The following is a 16,025-nucleotide window of genomic DNA, read 5'->3' as shown; positions in this document are numbered from 1 at the left end:
TATCACATGACTGGGAATACGGATATGCATCTGTTGGTCACAGATTCCTTGAAAAAGGTAGGGGTGTGCAGCTAGCAGCAATAGAGTGGTCATTTCCGGTCACAATTTTCAGACTTGTTTACGTGTTGCTGTGCGTTTTGTTGCCAACCTTACTTTGCTACCTGACAACTTCACAGTTTTTACTTTTTAATTACAGTTTATATTTTTTGTTTTTCCATCACTCAATAAAACAAATTTTAAAAATAAACTTTTTCATTCGGGACGCTTTATCTGGACATGGTTTGTCAGGACTTCAAACAGCCGAAGCTAAGTAGAAACATTAACATGATGCCTTCTAATTGCAGTCACTGGACTCATAATATACAGGAGAACGATCGCCTTACGGCGAGGATAGCTGTGCTGCAAGCCCACCTTCAGACGCAATCGTTAGGCAAGGGTAATTTCAGTGTAGGAAAGGATGAAACAGCGTCTGTGCCACCAGTAGGTACAGACAGTAACGTTAGTATAAATCCCCTCGCACGGTCCCTGCAGCTGGACAACTTTCTCATGGCTTCTGGAGGGAAATGCTGTAGGAATGCTAAAACGGTGTCGCTCAATCAGCCAACATAAACTTTCAACCGGTTTTCCCCATTGAGCAGCGAGTCGGATTCTAAGGCTGAGCCTTCTCTGGTCTCTACTCCTCCCTCTACTCCTCCTACTCCTTACGGGGTCTGAGAAGCCGAAGCCTCCCATCATTAGCTCTGACAAATTGAAAACCTTAGTCATTGGCGACTCCATTACCAGTAGTATTAGACTTAAAACGAATCATCCAGCGATCATACACTGTTTACCAGGGGGCAGGGCTACCGATGTTAAGGCTAATCTGAAGATGGTGCTGACTAAAGCTACAACTGGCGAGTGTAGAGAGTATATAGATATTGTTATCCACGTCAGCACCAACAATGTTAGGATGAAACAGTCAGAGGTCACCAAGCGCAACATAGCTTCAGCGTGTAAATCAGCTAGAAAGATGTGCTGGCATCGAGTAATTGTCTCTGGCCCGCTACCAGTTAGGGGGAGTGATAAGCTCTACAGCAGAGTCTCACAACTCAATCGCTGGTTGAAAACTGTTTTCTGCCCCTCCCAAAAGATAGAATTTGTAGATAATTGGCCCTCTTTCTGGGACTCATCCACAAACAGGTCCAAGCCTGGCCTGCTGAGGAGTGACGGACTCCATCCTAGCTGGAGGGGTGCTTTCATCTCATCTACCAACATAGACAGGGCTCTAACTCCTCTAGCTCCGCAATGAAATAGGATGCAGGCCAGGCAGCAGGCTGTTAGCAACCCTGCCAGCTTAGCGGAGTCTGCCACTAGCACAGTCAGTGTAGTTAGCTCAGCTATCCCCATTGAGACCGTGTCTGTGCCTCAACCTAGGTTGGGCAAAACTAAACATGGCAGTGTTCTCCTTAGCAATCTCACTAGGATAAAGACCTCCTCCATTCCTGCCATTATTGAAAGAGATCGTGATCCTAGGTCCTGGCACAACTCTGCCAGGACCTAGGATCAAGAGAGACACTAAAGTGTTTTAGTACTATATCTCTTGACACAATGATGAAAATAATCATGGCCTCTAAACCTTGAAGCTGCATACTGGAACCTATTCCAACTAAACTACTGAAAGAGCTGCTTCCTGTGCTTCGCCCTCCTCTGTTGAACATACTCACTAAAAGTGGAAATAATAAAGCCTCTCTTGAAAAAGCCAAACCTTGACCCAGAAAATATAAAAAACTATCGATCTATATCGAATCTTCCATTCCTCTCAACATTTTTAGAAAAGGCTGTTGCGCAGCAACTCAATGCCTTCCTGAATACAAACAATGTATATGAAATGCTTCAGTCTGGTTTTAGACCCCATCATAGCACTGAGACAGCACTTGTGAAGGTGGTAAATTACATTTTAATGGCGTTAAAACATTTTAAGACCGAGGCTCTGCATCTGTCCTTGTGCTCCTAGACCTTAGTGCTGCTTCTGATACTATCGATCACCACATTCTTTTGGAGAGATTGGAAACCCAAATTGGACTACACGGACAAGTTCTGGCCTGGTTTAGATCTTATCTGTCGGAAAGATATCAGTGTGTCTCTGTGAATAGTTTGTCCTCTGACAAATCAACTGTAAATTTCGGTGTTCCTCAAGGTTCCGTTTTAGGACCACTATTGTTTTCACTATATATTTTACCTCTTGGGCATGTCTTTCGAAAACATAATGTTAACTTTCACTGCTATGCGGATGACACACAGCTGTACATTTCAATGAAACATGGTGATGCCCCAAAATTGCCCTCGCTAGAAGCCTGTGTTTCAGACATAAGGAAGTGGATAGCTGCAAACGTTCTACTTTTAAACTCGGACAAAACAGAGATGCTTGATCTAGGTCCCAAGAAACAAAGAGATCTTCTGTTGAATCTGACAATCAATCTTGATGGTTGTACAGTCATCTCAAATAAAACTGTGAAGGACCGCGGCGTTACTCTGGACCCTGATCTCTCTTTTGACATATCAAGACTGTTTCAAGGACAGCTTTTTTCCATCTATGTAACATTGCAAAAATCTGAAACTTTCTGTCCAAAAATGTTGCAGAATAATTAATCCATGCTTTTGTTACTTCTAGGTTAGACTACTACAATGCTCTACTTTCCGGCTACCCGGATAAAGCACTAAATAAACTTCAGTTAGTGCTAAATACGGCTGCTAGAATCCTAACTAGAACCAAAAAATTTGATCATATTACTCCCGTGCTAGCCTCCCTACACTGGCTTCCTGTTAAGACAAGGGCTGATTTCAAAGTTTTACTGCTAACCTATCAAGCATTACTTGGGCTTGCTCCTACCTATCTTTCCGATTTGGTCCTGCCGTACATACCTACACCTACGCTACGGTCACAAGACACAGGACTCCTAATCGTCCCTAGAATTTCTAAGGAAACAGATGGAGGCAGGGCTTTCTCCTATAGAGCTCCATTTTTATGGAATGGTCTGCCTACCCATGTGAGAGATGCAGACACGGTCTCAACCTTTAAGTCTTTCCAAAAGACTCATCTCTTCAGTGGGTCATATGATTGAGTGTAGTCTGGCCCAGGAGTATGAAGGTGAACGGAAAGGCTCTGGAGCAACGAACCACCCTTGCTGTCTCTGCCTGGCCGGTTCCCCTCACTCCACTGGGATTCTCTGCCTCTAACCCTATTACAGGGGCTGAGTCACTGGCTTACTGGTGCTCTTTCATGCCGTCCCTAGGAGGGGTGCGTCACTTGAGTGGGTTGAGTCACTGACGTGATCTTCCTGTCTGGGTTGGCGCCCCACCTTGGGTTGTGCCATGGCGGAGATCTTTGTGTGCTATCCTCGGCCTTGTCTCAGGATGGTAAGTTGGTGGCTGAAGATATTCCTCTAGTGGTGTGGGGGCTGTGCTTTGGCAAAGTGGGTGGGGTTATGTCCTTCCTGTTTGGCCCTGTCCGGGGGTATCATCGGATGGGGCCACAGTGTCTCCTGACCCCTCCTGTCTCAGCCTCCAGTATTTATGCTGCAGTAGTTTATGTGTCGGGGGGCTAGGGTCAGTTTGTTATATCTGGAGTACTTCTCCTGTCTTATCCGGTATCCTGTGTGAATTTAAGTATGCTCTCTCATTCTCTCTTTCTTTCTCTCTCTCGGAGGACCTGAGTCCTAGGACCATGCCTCAGGACTACCTGGCATGATGACTCCTTGCTGTCCCCAGTCCACCTGGCCGTGCTGCTGCTCCAGTTTCAACTGTTCTGCCTGCGGCTATGGAACCCTGACCTGTTCACTTGACGGGCTACCTGTCCCAGACCTGCTGTTTTCAACTCTCTAGAAACAGCAGGAGCGGTAGAGATACTCTTAATGATCCGCTATGAAAAGCCAACTGACATTTACTCCTGAGGTGCTGATTTGCTGGACCCTCGACAACTACTGTGATTATTATTATTCGACCATGCTGGTCATTTATGAACATTTGAACATCTTGGCCTTGTTCTGTTATAATCTCCACCCGGCAGAGCCAGAAGAGGACTGGCCACCCCTCATAGCCTGGTTCCTCTCTAGGTTTCTTCCTAGGTTTTGGCCTTTCTAGGGAGTATTTCCTAGCCACTGTGCTTCTACATCTGCATTGCTTGCTGTTTGGGGGTTTTAGGCTGGGTTTCTATACAGCACTTTGAGATATCAGCTGATGTAAGAAGGGCTGAATAAATAAAAAATATATTTATTTTTTTATCAGAAAAAAATCAGTATCTGGTGTGATCACCATTTGCCTCATGCAGCGTGACATGTCTCCTTCATATAGAGTTGATCAGACTGTTGATTGTGGCCTGTGGAATGTTGTATCATTCCTATTCACTGGCTGTGCAAAGATGCCGGATATTGGCGGGAACTGGAACACGTGTCATACACGTTGACCCAGAGCATCCCAAACATGCTCAATGGGTGACGCTGTTGGGGACGACGAGCACGCAGATGAGCTTTCCTGAGAATGTTTCTGACAGTTGGTGCAGATGTGGAGGTCCTGGGCTGGTGTGGTTCTGCGGTTGTAAGGCTGGTAGGAAGTACTTGCCAAATTCTCTAAAACGAAAGTTGGATGTGGCTTATGGTACAGAAATAAACATTCAATTCTCTGACAACAGCTCTGGTGGACATTCCTGCAGTCAGCATGCCAATTGCATGCTCCCTCAAAACTTTGTGTTGTGTGACAAAACTGCACATTTTAGAGTGGCCTTTTATTGTTCCCATCACAAGGTGCATCTGTGTAATGATCATGCTGTTTAATCAGCTTCTTGATATGCCACACCTGTCAGGTGAATGGATTAAGGAGAAAGGCTCACAAACACGGATATAAACACATCTGTGCACAACACTTGAGAGAAACAAGATTTTTGAGGCGTATGGGATCTTTTATTTCAGCTCATGAAAGATGGGACCAACACTTTAGATGTCGCGTTTACATTTTTGTTCGGTATAAATCTAATATGCTGAAGAAAAAGAAGAGGTAAATTCACCATAGACCCACTGAGAAAGTACTGACAGATTATTGACAGATTCCTCCAAATGAAATCAAATGTATTTCTAAAGGCTTTTTTACATTAGCAGATATTACTTACACAGAAACCCAGCCTAAAACCCCAAACAGCAATCAATGTAGATGTAGAAGCACAGCGGCTAGGAAAAACTCCCTAGAAAGGCAGGAACCTAGGAAGAAATCTAGAGAGGAACTTCCAGCCTTCACCTCTTTGGTCTCAGTCCGACTGACCTAGCAGATCAACCACACAGTGTGACATTCCAACACACACAGTAAAAGGCTGGGTGTCAAATGGTACCCTATTGCCTATGTTGTATGCATAGGAGAAAATACATTTGCCATCTCTAAGTTCTATTACTTAGGTCTCTATCCTGCTTCTTTTGACATGACCATAACGTCATTCTATTCTGGAGACTACAGCTTGGCTATGATGATCTCCCTCCCTCCTTCCAGACAGACATGCACTGCTCACTCCCTCTCCTAGACTGATACCTTCTCTCCCTCGCTCTTCCCTTCTATCCCTCCCTCCCTCGCTCTTCCCTTCTATCCCCTTTCCCTCGCTCTTCCCTTCCTCCCTCCCTCCAGACAGACATGGCACCACTCCCACCCTCACCTAGACAGATTCCCTCGCTCTTCCCTTCTATCCCTCCCTCCCTCGCTCTTCCCTTCTATCCCCTTTCCCTCACTCTTCCCTTCTATCCCTCCCTCCCTCCCTCGCTCTTCCCTTCTATCCCCTTTCCCTCGCTCTTCCCTTCTCTCCCTCCCTCGCTCTTCCCTTCTATCCCTCCCTCGCTCTTCCCTTCCTCTCTCTCTCCCTCTCTCCCTCTCCTCTCTCTCTCCCTCTCTCCTTCACCTAGACAGATACCTTCTCTCCCTCGCTCTTCCCTTCTATCCCTCGCTCTTCTCTTCCTCTCTCCCTCCCTCCAGGCAGACATGCGCCGCTCTCTCCATCACCTAGACAGATACCTTCTCTCCCTCGCTCTTCCCTTCTATCCCTCGCTCTTCCCTTCCTCTCTCCCTCCCTCCAGGCAGACATGCACCGCTCACTCCTTCACCTTGACAGATACCATCTCTCCTTTGCTCTTCCTTTCCCTCGTTCCCTCCCTACCTCCTCACAGACTGGGCAGTGATGTGTCCTGCATCCAGATCATCTTCTGTCTCAAAGGCACACAACGACACAGGCTTAAACACACCTCACCTACCTCACACACACAAACACACGCACACACACACATGCACACACAGCATCACAAAGTTGTTGGTTTTTACTATCTGACAGCTACACCGCAAACACACACACAAACACATCTAATGTTAATGACAACTGTCTTCTTCAGTCTCATTTCAGCCCTTCCTGACAGAATGAGTCAAATTAACAGTATACAGTGACAACTGTTAGTGCTCTTAGCAAGTTTGTCTCATTGGCCTTAACACATGAATAATCAATAAAAACATGAATAAATAAAAACATATCAAAATGTATCTCAATGAAATAGCACAGCAGTATAAAAGAGAAGGACAGTTATATTATAATACAAAACTAAAATCCTCACAGACATGCAGACAACACTGTACTGAGATACACTACCAGGACAGAAAAGCTTTTCTTTACCTGTACTGGTCAGACCAGTAGAGCAAAGCGACAAACTGATTCCCCTGGAGCTGAGACCTGAGGCAGCCACAGAGTCAGACACACTGCCAAACGCAGGCTTGCATCACACTGCAAGGCAGGGTGGAGCGGGGGGAGAGAGAGAGATACCAGCCCCAAAACTCCTCCGTGTGTGAAGGGAACAGAGCTGTTGCCACAGCAACACACGACTTAGGTGGTCTGGGCCCTGTCTAATTCGGAGCTTTGGTTGCTCTATTCCCCTCCCCTCTCCTCCCATACCCATCCCTCTCTCCCTCCTCTCCCCTCGTCACCACCCATCATGATCTCCTCCCCTCATCTCCCCTCTCTCTCTCAATGTCTGTGAGAGCTCACCTGCCACACCCAGCATGAGCACACCCCATGACCAACATAATGAGGCCAAAGGTACTGACTGACTAAATAACTGCACCCCGTGTACATGGGGAAGCTCATGAAAACCATGACAACTGTCTCCTCCAAAACCACCACAATAGAAAACCATGACAACTGTCAGCTCCACAACCACCTCAACAGCACCACTCTGCGGAGTTGATAACAACCGGATGCATCCAGTTTTCAGGGGAAATAGAAAGAAAGCCTTCCGCTTTTGAACATTAACAAGGCGACACTCCATGTTAACTCCTCCTCCACATTTACTGGATTGGTTCAACAGTGCAAAAGAGAACCTCCCCCAACAGTTATTGTTTTCTCATCAGGACCAGAAAGAAAGAAAGGCCTGCTACGTTAAGTTAACACATCGGAAACGGAGTCCTTCACAACGACCGCAACAGAAAACCAGGACAACTGTATCCGTTAAAGTAATTGCTAACTAGCGAATGCTAGCAATAACTGCATCTCATGAGGACCACCACAGGAAAGGAAGACTCAGAGTTACCTCTGCTGCAGAGGATAAGTTAATTAGAGCCAGCAGATGCTAGCAATTACTTTTGCAGTAATTGCACTAACTCTAGTTAACATTGGCTCTCAAAACTACCTCATAACTTCCTTCATACTGGAGACATAAAAATGGTATCCATGAGTTCATCTGACTGGGGAAAATCCCAAAGTATTACTTTAATAGTGCTCTGAAATATATGAATATATGAAAGGAAATAAATGAGTGATCTATTATGAATTATTGTTCGCTGTATGGATTCATTAACTTTTTTGGTATGCCTTTTTTGTCAGTAATGTGGCCTCATTAACCTTTGAAAAGTCACCAGGCAAAACCCCCCTCCCTCCTTCCCTATTTCCTTTGCAACGTTGAAGGGGGGTTGGCGGACCTCGAGTGCTCAGCTCACAAGGTCCCTAATGGTAAGTCCGCCACGCCTTCTGCTCAACAAACTCAAACTCAATAAATAATTGTTTGGGGGGCTGCAGGTCGCCAACGATATTGTGCTTCTCACCCTCACGGTAGTCAAGCAATGCATTCCACCAAGAGTCATTTAAAAAAAATGTATAACATTTATTTAACCAGGTAAAACCCATTGAGGGTAAAAACCTCTTTTGCGAGGGTGACCTGGCAAGAAGGCAAAACAGGGAAACAGCAGAGTGTCCATAAAACATTACAGTAAAATACAGAATACACACAAAAGACAAAGTGTCACAAGATACAATTCATTACCAAATAAATGCCCAGCTTTAACAAAATGCTCATTAAACATCTCAAGCAGGGGCCTCCCGGGTGGCACAGTGGTCTAAGGCACTGCATCGCAGCGCCAGCTGTGCCACCAGAGACTCTGGGTTCGAGCCCAGGCTCTGTCGCAGCCGGCCGCGACCGGGAGGTCAGTGGGGCAACGCACAATTGGCCTAGTGTCGTCTGGGTTAGAGATGGTTTGGCAGGTAGGGATATCCTCCTCTCATTACGCACTAGTGACTCCTGTGGCGGGCCGTGCACAGTGCACGCTGACCAGGTCGCTAGGTGTACGGTGTTTCCTCTGACACATTAGTGCAGCTGGCTTCCGGGTTGGATGCATGCTGTGTTAAGAAGCAGTGTGGCTTGGGTTGGGTTGGGTTGTGTTTCAGAGGACGCATGGCTCTCGACCTTCGTCTTTCCTGAGCCCGTACGGGAGTTGTAGCGATGAGACAAGACAGTAACTACTAACAATTGGATACCATGAAAAAGGGAGTTTATTCTTGTCATTCTTGAGGTCAATTTAAGTGGAAGAGTTTGTGATAGCATTCATGGATTTGTTGGGTTATTGAGGTTGGCCTTGGTAGATTCGTAATAGAAGTGCACTTATTTCTCAATGCCCCGAATAACTGCCATTCAGTCTGGGAATGATTCTTTCTGGCAAGTGGTAATGGTAAGTCCGCCACTCCTTCTGTATTTCGTTTATGGATTAAATCAGATAATTCCCCTGTAAACCAGGGATTGTCTCTACCTCTAACCCGGTACTGAGGGGGCATGTTTATCACCGATAGTAGAAAACATGGAATGAAAATAGGAGAATGCCACTTCGATATCTGGAATAAGCGCACTCCTTTCCCAGTTGCATAAAGTTCATGCAGGAATGCCTGCTTACAGAACTGCCTAAAATGTAGTTTGACTATGAACCGAAGGGGGCACTTTGGGGATTTGGTGTCTCTAATGGAAGCAACTGCACAATGATCACATAAATCATTATCGAAAATCTCAACGCCCGAGAATTTATGCGGAATGTTTGCTAGAATAACACCAATAAGTGTTGATTTAGAGATGTCTTTGGGATTGAGTCTTGTAACCACATTAATAATTTGAGTCAAATTTAATGACCTCAGAGTTTGGAGATAACCAATCCCAGTTTAAAATCGCCCATAAGGACCATTTAATTTCCCCCCCAACCACGCATCAGTTCAGCCAGAGAATCCAGGGATTCTACTGTTGCAGATGGAGGTCAATAACATCCTTTCAAATCTAAGTTCACCGCTTTCGATAGCTGGAGCTTTCAGCTTCTAAAAACTCAAACTGTTTTGGTTTAGATAAAGACCTGTCACGGCTGGCTGAAGGACTGGACCAAGGTGAAGCATGGTAAGCGTACATTTTAACTTTATTTAAAAAAGATGCAGACAAAACGAAGAACAAAAAACAAGTTAAGTTAACTTACCTAAGTATGGTTCTCAATCAGAGACAACGATAGACAGCTGTCCCTGATTGAGAACCATACCAGGCCAAGACATAGAAATACAAAACATAGAAAAAAGGACATAGAATGCCCACCCTAGTCACACCCTGGCCTAACCAAAATAAATAAAAGGCCTCTCTATGGCCAATCTATGGCCAGGGCGTGACAAGACCTTAGTTCAGTAACCACATATTTGTCTTTAATATAGATGGCTATAACTCCCCCTTACTTTGTCGGTCACATCGATAAACATTATAACCATCCAAGCCTATAGACTGATTTAGAACAGATTTCTAAGCCTGTTCTCGGACGATACTATGACATCTGGGTCATTAGTGTGAACCTAGACATTTATCATGTCCAATTTTGGCATCAAACTCCTCACATGCATCAGACCCAACCCTGATCTAGTTTTTTAAATTAGTTGGAGTGGGAAGTTCATCTATAGCCAGTGGGCCTGGGTTTGGATGAATGTTTCCTGACACCAAAAGCAGAAGAATAATAAAACACCTTGATTTATTTATTTCTAAAATCTCTCTGCACTTAGATAATTTAAAACAATCCAAACTACAGTCATCTAATACAACAAGCACCGTTTTTAGCCAGACCAAACCCTGTAGATGAGAAGGTTTCATGTGCATGTCACAGTAGGAGTCAAATGGTAACACAATCGATTCCCTCGGAAAGATCAACGCTGCAATATCATCAGTCAAAGTAGGGTTTAGCGGTATGTCTGGGTTAGGGAGATGAGATTGTTTTTGATCATTTAGACTATGCAATGAGGTCATAGCACATGTAGACAGCAATTAAAACCATTTGTACATAAATACCTATTTTAACCACTGAATCCAACAGTTCACTAAAACAAAAAGAAAACAAAATTAAAATATACTAATTCAATCATTTTAAACCTTAAATTTCCCAAAAATGTTCAGCTGTAGCCTACAGGGCTAGTAGAGTTAGAAAGCAAGTGTGCCCAAGCTTTGTTAACTGACCAGACCGCTCGCGTCGTGTGCGTGAGCATTGCAAAATAAACTTAGAAATCTATATTATTCAATTATTGCACCCACACTGCTCGCGCGCGCCAACGAGCGTCTGCGTTGCCAAGGGCTAAAATAGAAGTCAGTTCTATTTCTGACGCAGATCGCGCTGCAAGTCCTGCCTCTCCCATCACCTCACTGGTTTATAGAAGCAGGTACCCACGTGCCATCTCCTTGTTGGTTATACCCACGTGGGTGACTGAAAGACAAACTAGGTCGGTGACGGCAATGCATCTAATTTATGATAGTTGCCAATCGCAATATAAAGTCAAGAGAAGAAAAAGCCTGGAAGGAGGAGAAATGACTAGAAACGATTTGGTTGACCGTTTTATGTGTGGATTAATTGTCGGAGTAGAGGACCTTGTGCATTTCAGGTAAAATAACAAGTCAATGTTTATATCCAAAGAACAATTAACTAGCATCAGCAAGCTAGCTATATAGGACAAATTAGCTAGCAAGTGGAAGCTAGCTAGCTAAATTGCCATAAATGTTTGATGCTTTTTGACCTGTCCCCAAATTAATGTAATTGGTTCAGAGTTTGTTTTGATATTTTAACCTGCGTGTCGTGATTGCGTTTGGTGTGGGAGAACAAAATATATTTATGCGCGATGGCGCACATGTGCAGCCGGTTTGGGTTCCGTGTTAGCTAGAAAGGTCAGCGTGTTCAACAGCCACTGTAGAAATGTACTGACGGGGATTTCGCCCAGTGTGTAGGTCTGGTCAATGCGCCCAGTCGCCTTGCAGTAGGCTACCGCACAATGAGGTAGAGCGGGCCCAGTAGACCAGCCAATCACTGGGGGCTAGTCCACCCGGCAGGGGTATACTGGGCTAGGAAGCCCAGCGCATCTAGACGTTATATCAAAGAGCAGATACCAACCTCCGGCTTCCACCACACAGCGGGGCAGGTAAGGAGTCAGAAGACTCCGGTAGAATGGCGAAACACTGACCGTCGAGGAGTACCAAGGCTAGTCGACCCAACATGTCTAGACCATCAGTCACAGCACAGATGTATCCTCTCTCGGCTTTCAGGGAGGGCACCACACCAGTTGTATCTCCTCGTGTAGAAACCAGCAGATGTCAATTTACTGCTTTAATTCTGAAGGATTTTTGATTTTGCCTGTTGTTTAATGACAACTCTCGCAGCCTATAACGGTTTTGCTAAGTAATAAAAACGTGTAACACAAACAAACAGAAACAAACAAACAGTGTGACACAACATGTTCAGCAAAACTGCCCTGCTGCCATCTTGATGATTAGAGTGATGTGAAGTTATTCACAATCTAGACCTCATTTCAAATGTATCAAGAGATAATTGTATTTGTATTCCTAGCAATCAATACAGTGTTTAAAGCACACTTTTACAAGTCACAGTCACAAATTACAGCTCCAATAAGCTCCTATGGTGAACAACATGTGAACAAGAGGCTTGTAGAATCATGTCCAGCGTTCTCTGGGCATTACTGAGTCAAATTAACAATGAGTCGGAAGATTAATTATTTTGACTGGACAGTAAAACTTCCCATCACTAATAGAAAACTTTCCAGGCTCTTAAGTATCACAGTACTTACGTAGATATTATTTAAGATTTAGTGCTTGCAGTGAACATATAATCATGCAAATAAAAATAAAAACATTACCTGATTGACATTCATTCTCACGGGTGGCCAAAAAGAACAATCTGAAAGCCACACCCAAAATAGGCCACGCCTTCTGGTAGGCAGCTGCTGCTACATTGCGCGCACTGCGATTCGATGTGATTCTGAATGAGGTGTTGAAAGCAATTTAGAAGCTTTCATTCAATAAAAAAAATCACATTGACCTGTCAAATTCGTTATTTGATTTCAGAAAAACTGAATAGAATAGGTTGAACGAACCAAAGGATAATTTTGGATCATACCAATTCAGAAGAACGACAGTGCCGTCCCACTTTTTACAGTATAATAGGGTAATAACTCTTTACATTTTCAGTTCTATTCTTTAGTTCCTTGAAGCCATGGCGAAGTCTTTGTAGCTTAATTTACATTTATTTCACAGAGTTTTGAATCCTTTAACTTATGGAAACATAATACAGATCCATCCAACTAGAACGAAACACTGCATGACACCAACATTATGTCTAGGTATGCATTATGTTATGCAATATGAAAGTGCATAACACTGACATTATGTCTAGGTATGCATTATGTTATGCAATATGAAAGTGCATAACACTGAGTGCCGAAGGGAGGAAAGACATTAGCTAATCATCCTCTCACTTCAGATGTTGTTTTAGCATTGGACAGCTTCTCTCATGGTGCTTGCTACAGAAGGCAGCGGGCAGGATGGTCCTTGTCTGTCAGTATTTTAGAAGACAAAACAACCTGATCCTCTCTGCTTTTTCATAATGACTATATCTAACAGCAGCAGTTTTCCATTTACCTCATTATCAACAAGACACATCAAAGACACTGGAACATCATCTCAAAATCTGAAAAATGGTAAAACCTACTGCTACTGAAAAGAAGTCTTGACCATAGAGCAGTGCTGGTACTCTGTGTTTGATACTGTTAGGACCTGAACCCGTAGGCACAACGCATCTCAGAGTACGACTGCTGATCTAAGATCAGGTCCCCCCTGCCAATATAATCATATTTATTCTAAAATGCAAAGCTGATCCTTTACTCGGTCTCATACAGGCCCTGGACCTCTGGCCGTATTATACTGAAGGATCCTCCCCAGCTGTGTGTCTGTCTATTGGGGTGTTTTGTGAGGCCAGACCATGAAGGGTGGACAGGATGGGAAGACAGTACGGTGGCATGGGGGCTAGAGCTGGACCAAGCTGGCTCACTTTAACCCTGCATGCCACCGCTTTTCCTCTTCAAAGCCCTCCAGATGCTGAAGAGCCATTGAAGCAGCAAATTGGCTTCTTGACATTCCTCTGTAACAAGTTCTAAAAAACACGACCAAGAGAAACAGAGAGCGGGAGAGAGCGGGAGAGAGAGCTAGAGAGAGAGAGAGAGAGAGAGAGAGAGAGAGAGAGAGAGAGAGAGAGAGAGAACGCAGAGTTGGTGCTGGCTTGAATTAGGGTGATTGCATTAAAAAGGGAAGTGCCATGTCCTTAACATGCATAATATTCTCTACATGCCAAACACTTACCTGAAGAATATAGAAAGCACTTAGCATTAAGGCAACACGTAATAGTACAACATCTTCAGTAACCTTGCTAAAAGTCATAGTCAAAGACAGTTGTAATTACCCAATTGTGTTCCATCGCTACAGAGTGTGGGGAGTAAATGTCAACAAAGTTGTAAATTGACTTTGATTTATAGACGCTGTAGTCAATGTTTGGAACAGACTATTTGAGCCTTAACCATACTGTCCAGGCTAGATACTAATGGCGCTCATTGCACAGGGTACAGTGTACTGTATGTGTGGTGATAACAGATAAGATACTCTGTGTTCTTTACTGCTTCTTCTTGACCAATAGTTTGGGATATGGTCTTAAACAGTGCATAGTATTCAATCTAACAGGCTAGCTATCTGATGCAGTGTAAATGAATGACAGACAATAGCAGCATACTGCAGTTAAGATCGAGGTACAGGAGGTTAATACGACTCCTGTCAGAGATGGTAAATGGGTTTCTGTTCTGTGCTGTAAATGGTGGAAAGCGGCAGTAGTGGGTAGTGTTCGGTTCTGTTTGTCAGCAAAAATAGACATGTAAAGGCAGAAAGATTGCAGGGACAATAGAGCTCTGGCAAACTAAATTGTAGGGGTTGCTGCCATGGCAACAGGAGGAGGAGAAAATGGAGCAGGGTACAGTGTGTGTGGAGAGGGATAGAAGGAAAGGTGTATGTGTGCGTGTGCCTTGTTTGCTCTGAGTAAAGGGGGATTTTCATCCTTATTTGCCACAGTAATAATGGAGTATGAATCTAAAGAGGGAGTAGACTGTGTGTGGGTGTATAAACTCAGCAAAAAATGAATCGACCCTTTTCAGGACCCTGTCTTTCAAAGATAATTCCTAAAAATCCAAATAACTTGACAGATTTTTATTGTAAAGGGTTTAAACACTGTTTCCCATACTTGTTCAATGAGCCATAAACAATTAATGAACATGCACCTGTGGAACGGTCGTTAAGACACTAACAGCTTACAGACGGTAGGCAATTAAGGTCACAGTTATGAAAACTTAGGACACTAAAGAGGCCTTTCGACTGACTCTGAAAAACACCAAAAGAAAGATGCCCAGGGTCCCTGCTCATCTGCGTGAACGTGCCTTAGGTGTGCTGCAAGGAGGACTGCAGATGTGGCCAGGTGTGGCAGATGTTACAATGTCCATACTGTGAGATGACTAAGACAGAGCTATAGGGAGACAGGATGGACAGCTGACCTGAACAAGGCAGTTACCCACTGTTCCTAGGTCGTCATTGAAAATAAGAATTTGTTCTTAACTGACTTGCCTAGTTAAATAAAGGGAAAATAAAAAAATAAAATATGATAAAAAAATCCTCGCAGTGCAGACCACGTGTAACAACACCTGCACAGGATCGGTACATCCGAACATCACACCTGCGGACCAGGTACAGGCTGGCAAAAACAACTGCCCAAGTTACACCAGGAACGCACAATCACTCCATCAGTGGTCAGACGGTCCGCAATAAGCTGAGAGAGGCTGGACTGAGGGTATGTAGGTCTGTTGTAAGGCAGGTTCTCACCAGACATCACCGGCAACAACGTCGCCTGTGGGCACAAACCCACCATCGCTGGACCAGAGGACTGGCAAAAAGTGCTCTTCACTGACGAGTCACGTTTTTTGCTCACCAGGGGTGATGGTCGGATTCGCGTTAATCGTCGAAGGAATGAGCGTTACACCGAGGCCTTGTACTCTGGAGCGGGATTGATTTGGAGGTGGTGGGTCCGTCATGGTCTGGGGTGGTGTATCACAGCATCATCGGACTGAGCTGGTTGTCATTGCAGGCAATCTCAACGCTGTGCTTTACAGGGAAGACATCCTCCTCCCTCATGTGGTACCCTTCCTGCAGGCTCATCCTGGCATGACCCTCCAGCATGACAATGCCACCAGCCATACTGCTCGTTCTGTGCGTGACTTCCTGCAAGACAGGAATGTCAGTGTTCTGCCATGGCCAGCGAAGAGCCCGGATCTCAATCCCATTGAGCACGTCTGGGACCTGTTGGATCAGAGGGTGATCAGAGGCTAG

At 44.6% G+C, this 16,025-nt stretch overlaps 1 protein-coding gene across 22 annotated transcripts in view; it reads right to left on the bottom strand.

Annotated features, from left to right (window-relative positions):
* LOC110501784 (microtubule-associated protein 2) overlaps positions 1 to 16,025 on the bottom strand; it is a 176,245-nt gene that overhangs the window by 49,688 nt on the left and 110,532 nt on the right. Inside the window, exon 1 of one of the 22 annotated variants that reach the window (XM_036959161.1) lies at positions 6,671 to 6,795. The exons of 20 other annotated variants lie outside the window; for them this stretch is intronic. The gene's annotated coding sequence lies outside the window, so the exon portion shown is untranslated. Of the gene's footprint in view, positions 1 to 6,670; positions 6,796 to 16,025 lie in introns of those variants that run through there. One more of the 22 variants, XM_036959162.1, reaches the window with a different exon arrangement.

Source organism: Oncorhynchus mykiss, chromosome 22, assembly GCF_013265735.2.
Source record: "Oncorhynchus mykiss isolate Arlee chromosome 22, USDA_OmykA_1.1, whole genome shotgun sequence".
Taxonomy (NCBI): Eukaryota; Metazoa; Chordata; class Actinopteri; order Salmoniformes; family Salmonidae; genus Oncorhynchus; species Oncorhynchus mykiss.
This window is presented reverse-complemented; position numbering and strand designations above follow the sequence as displayed.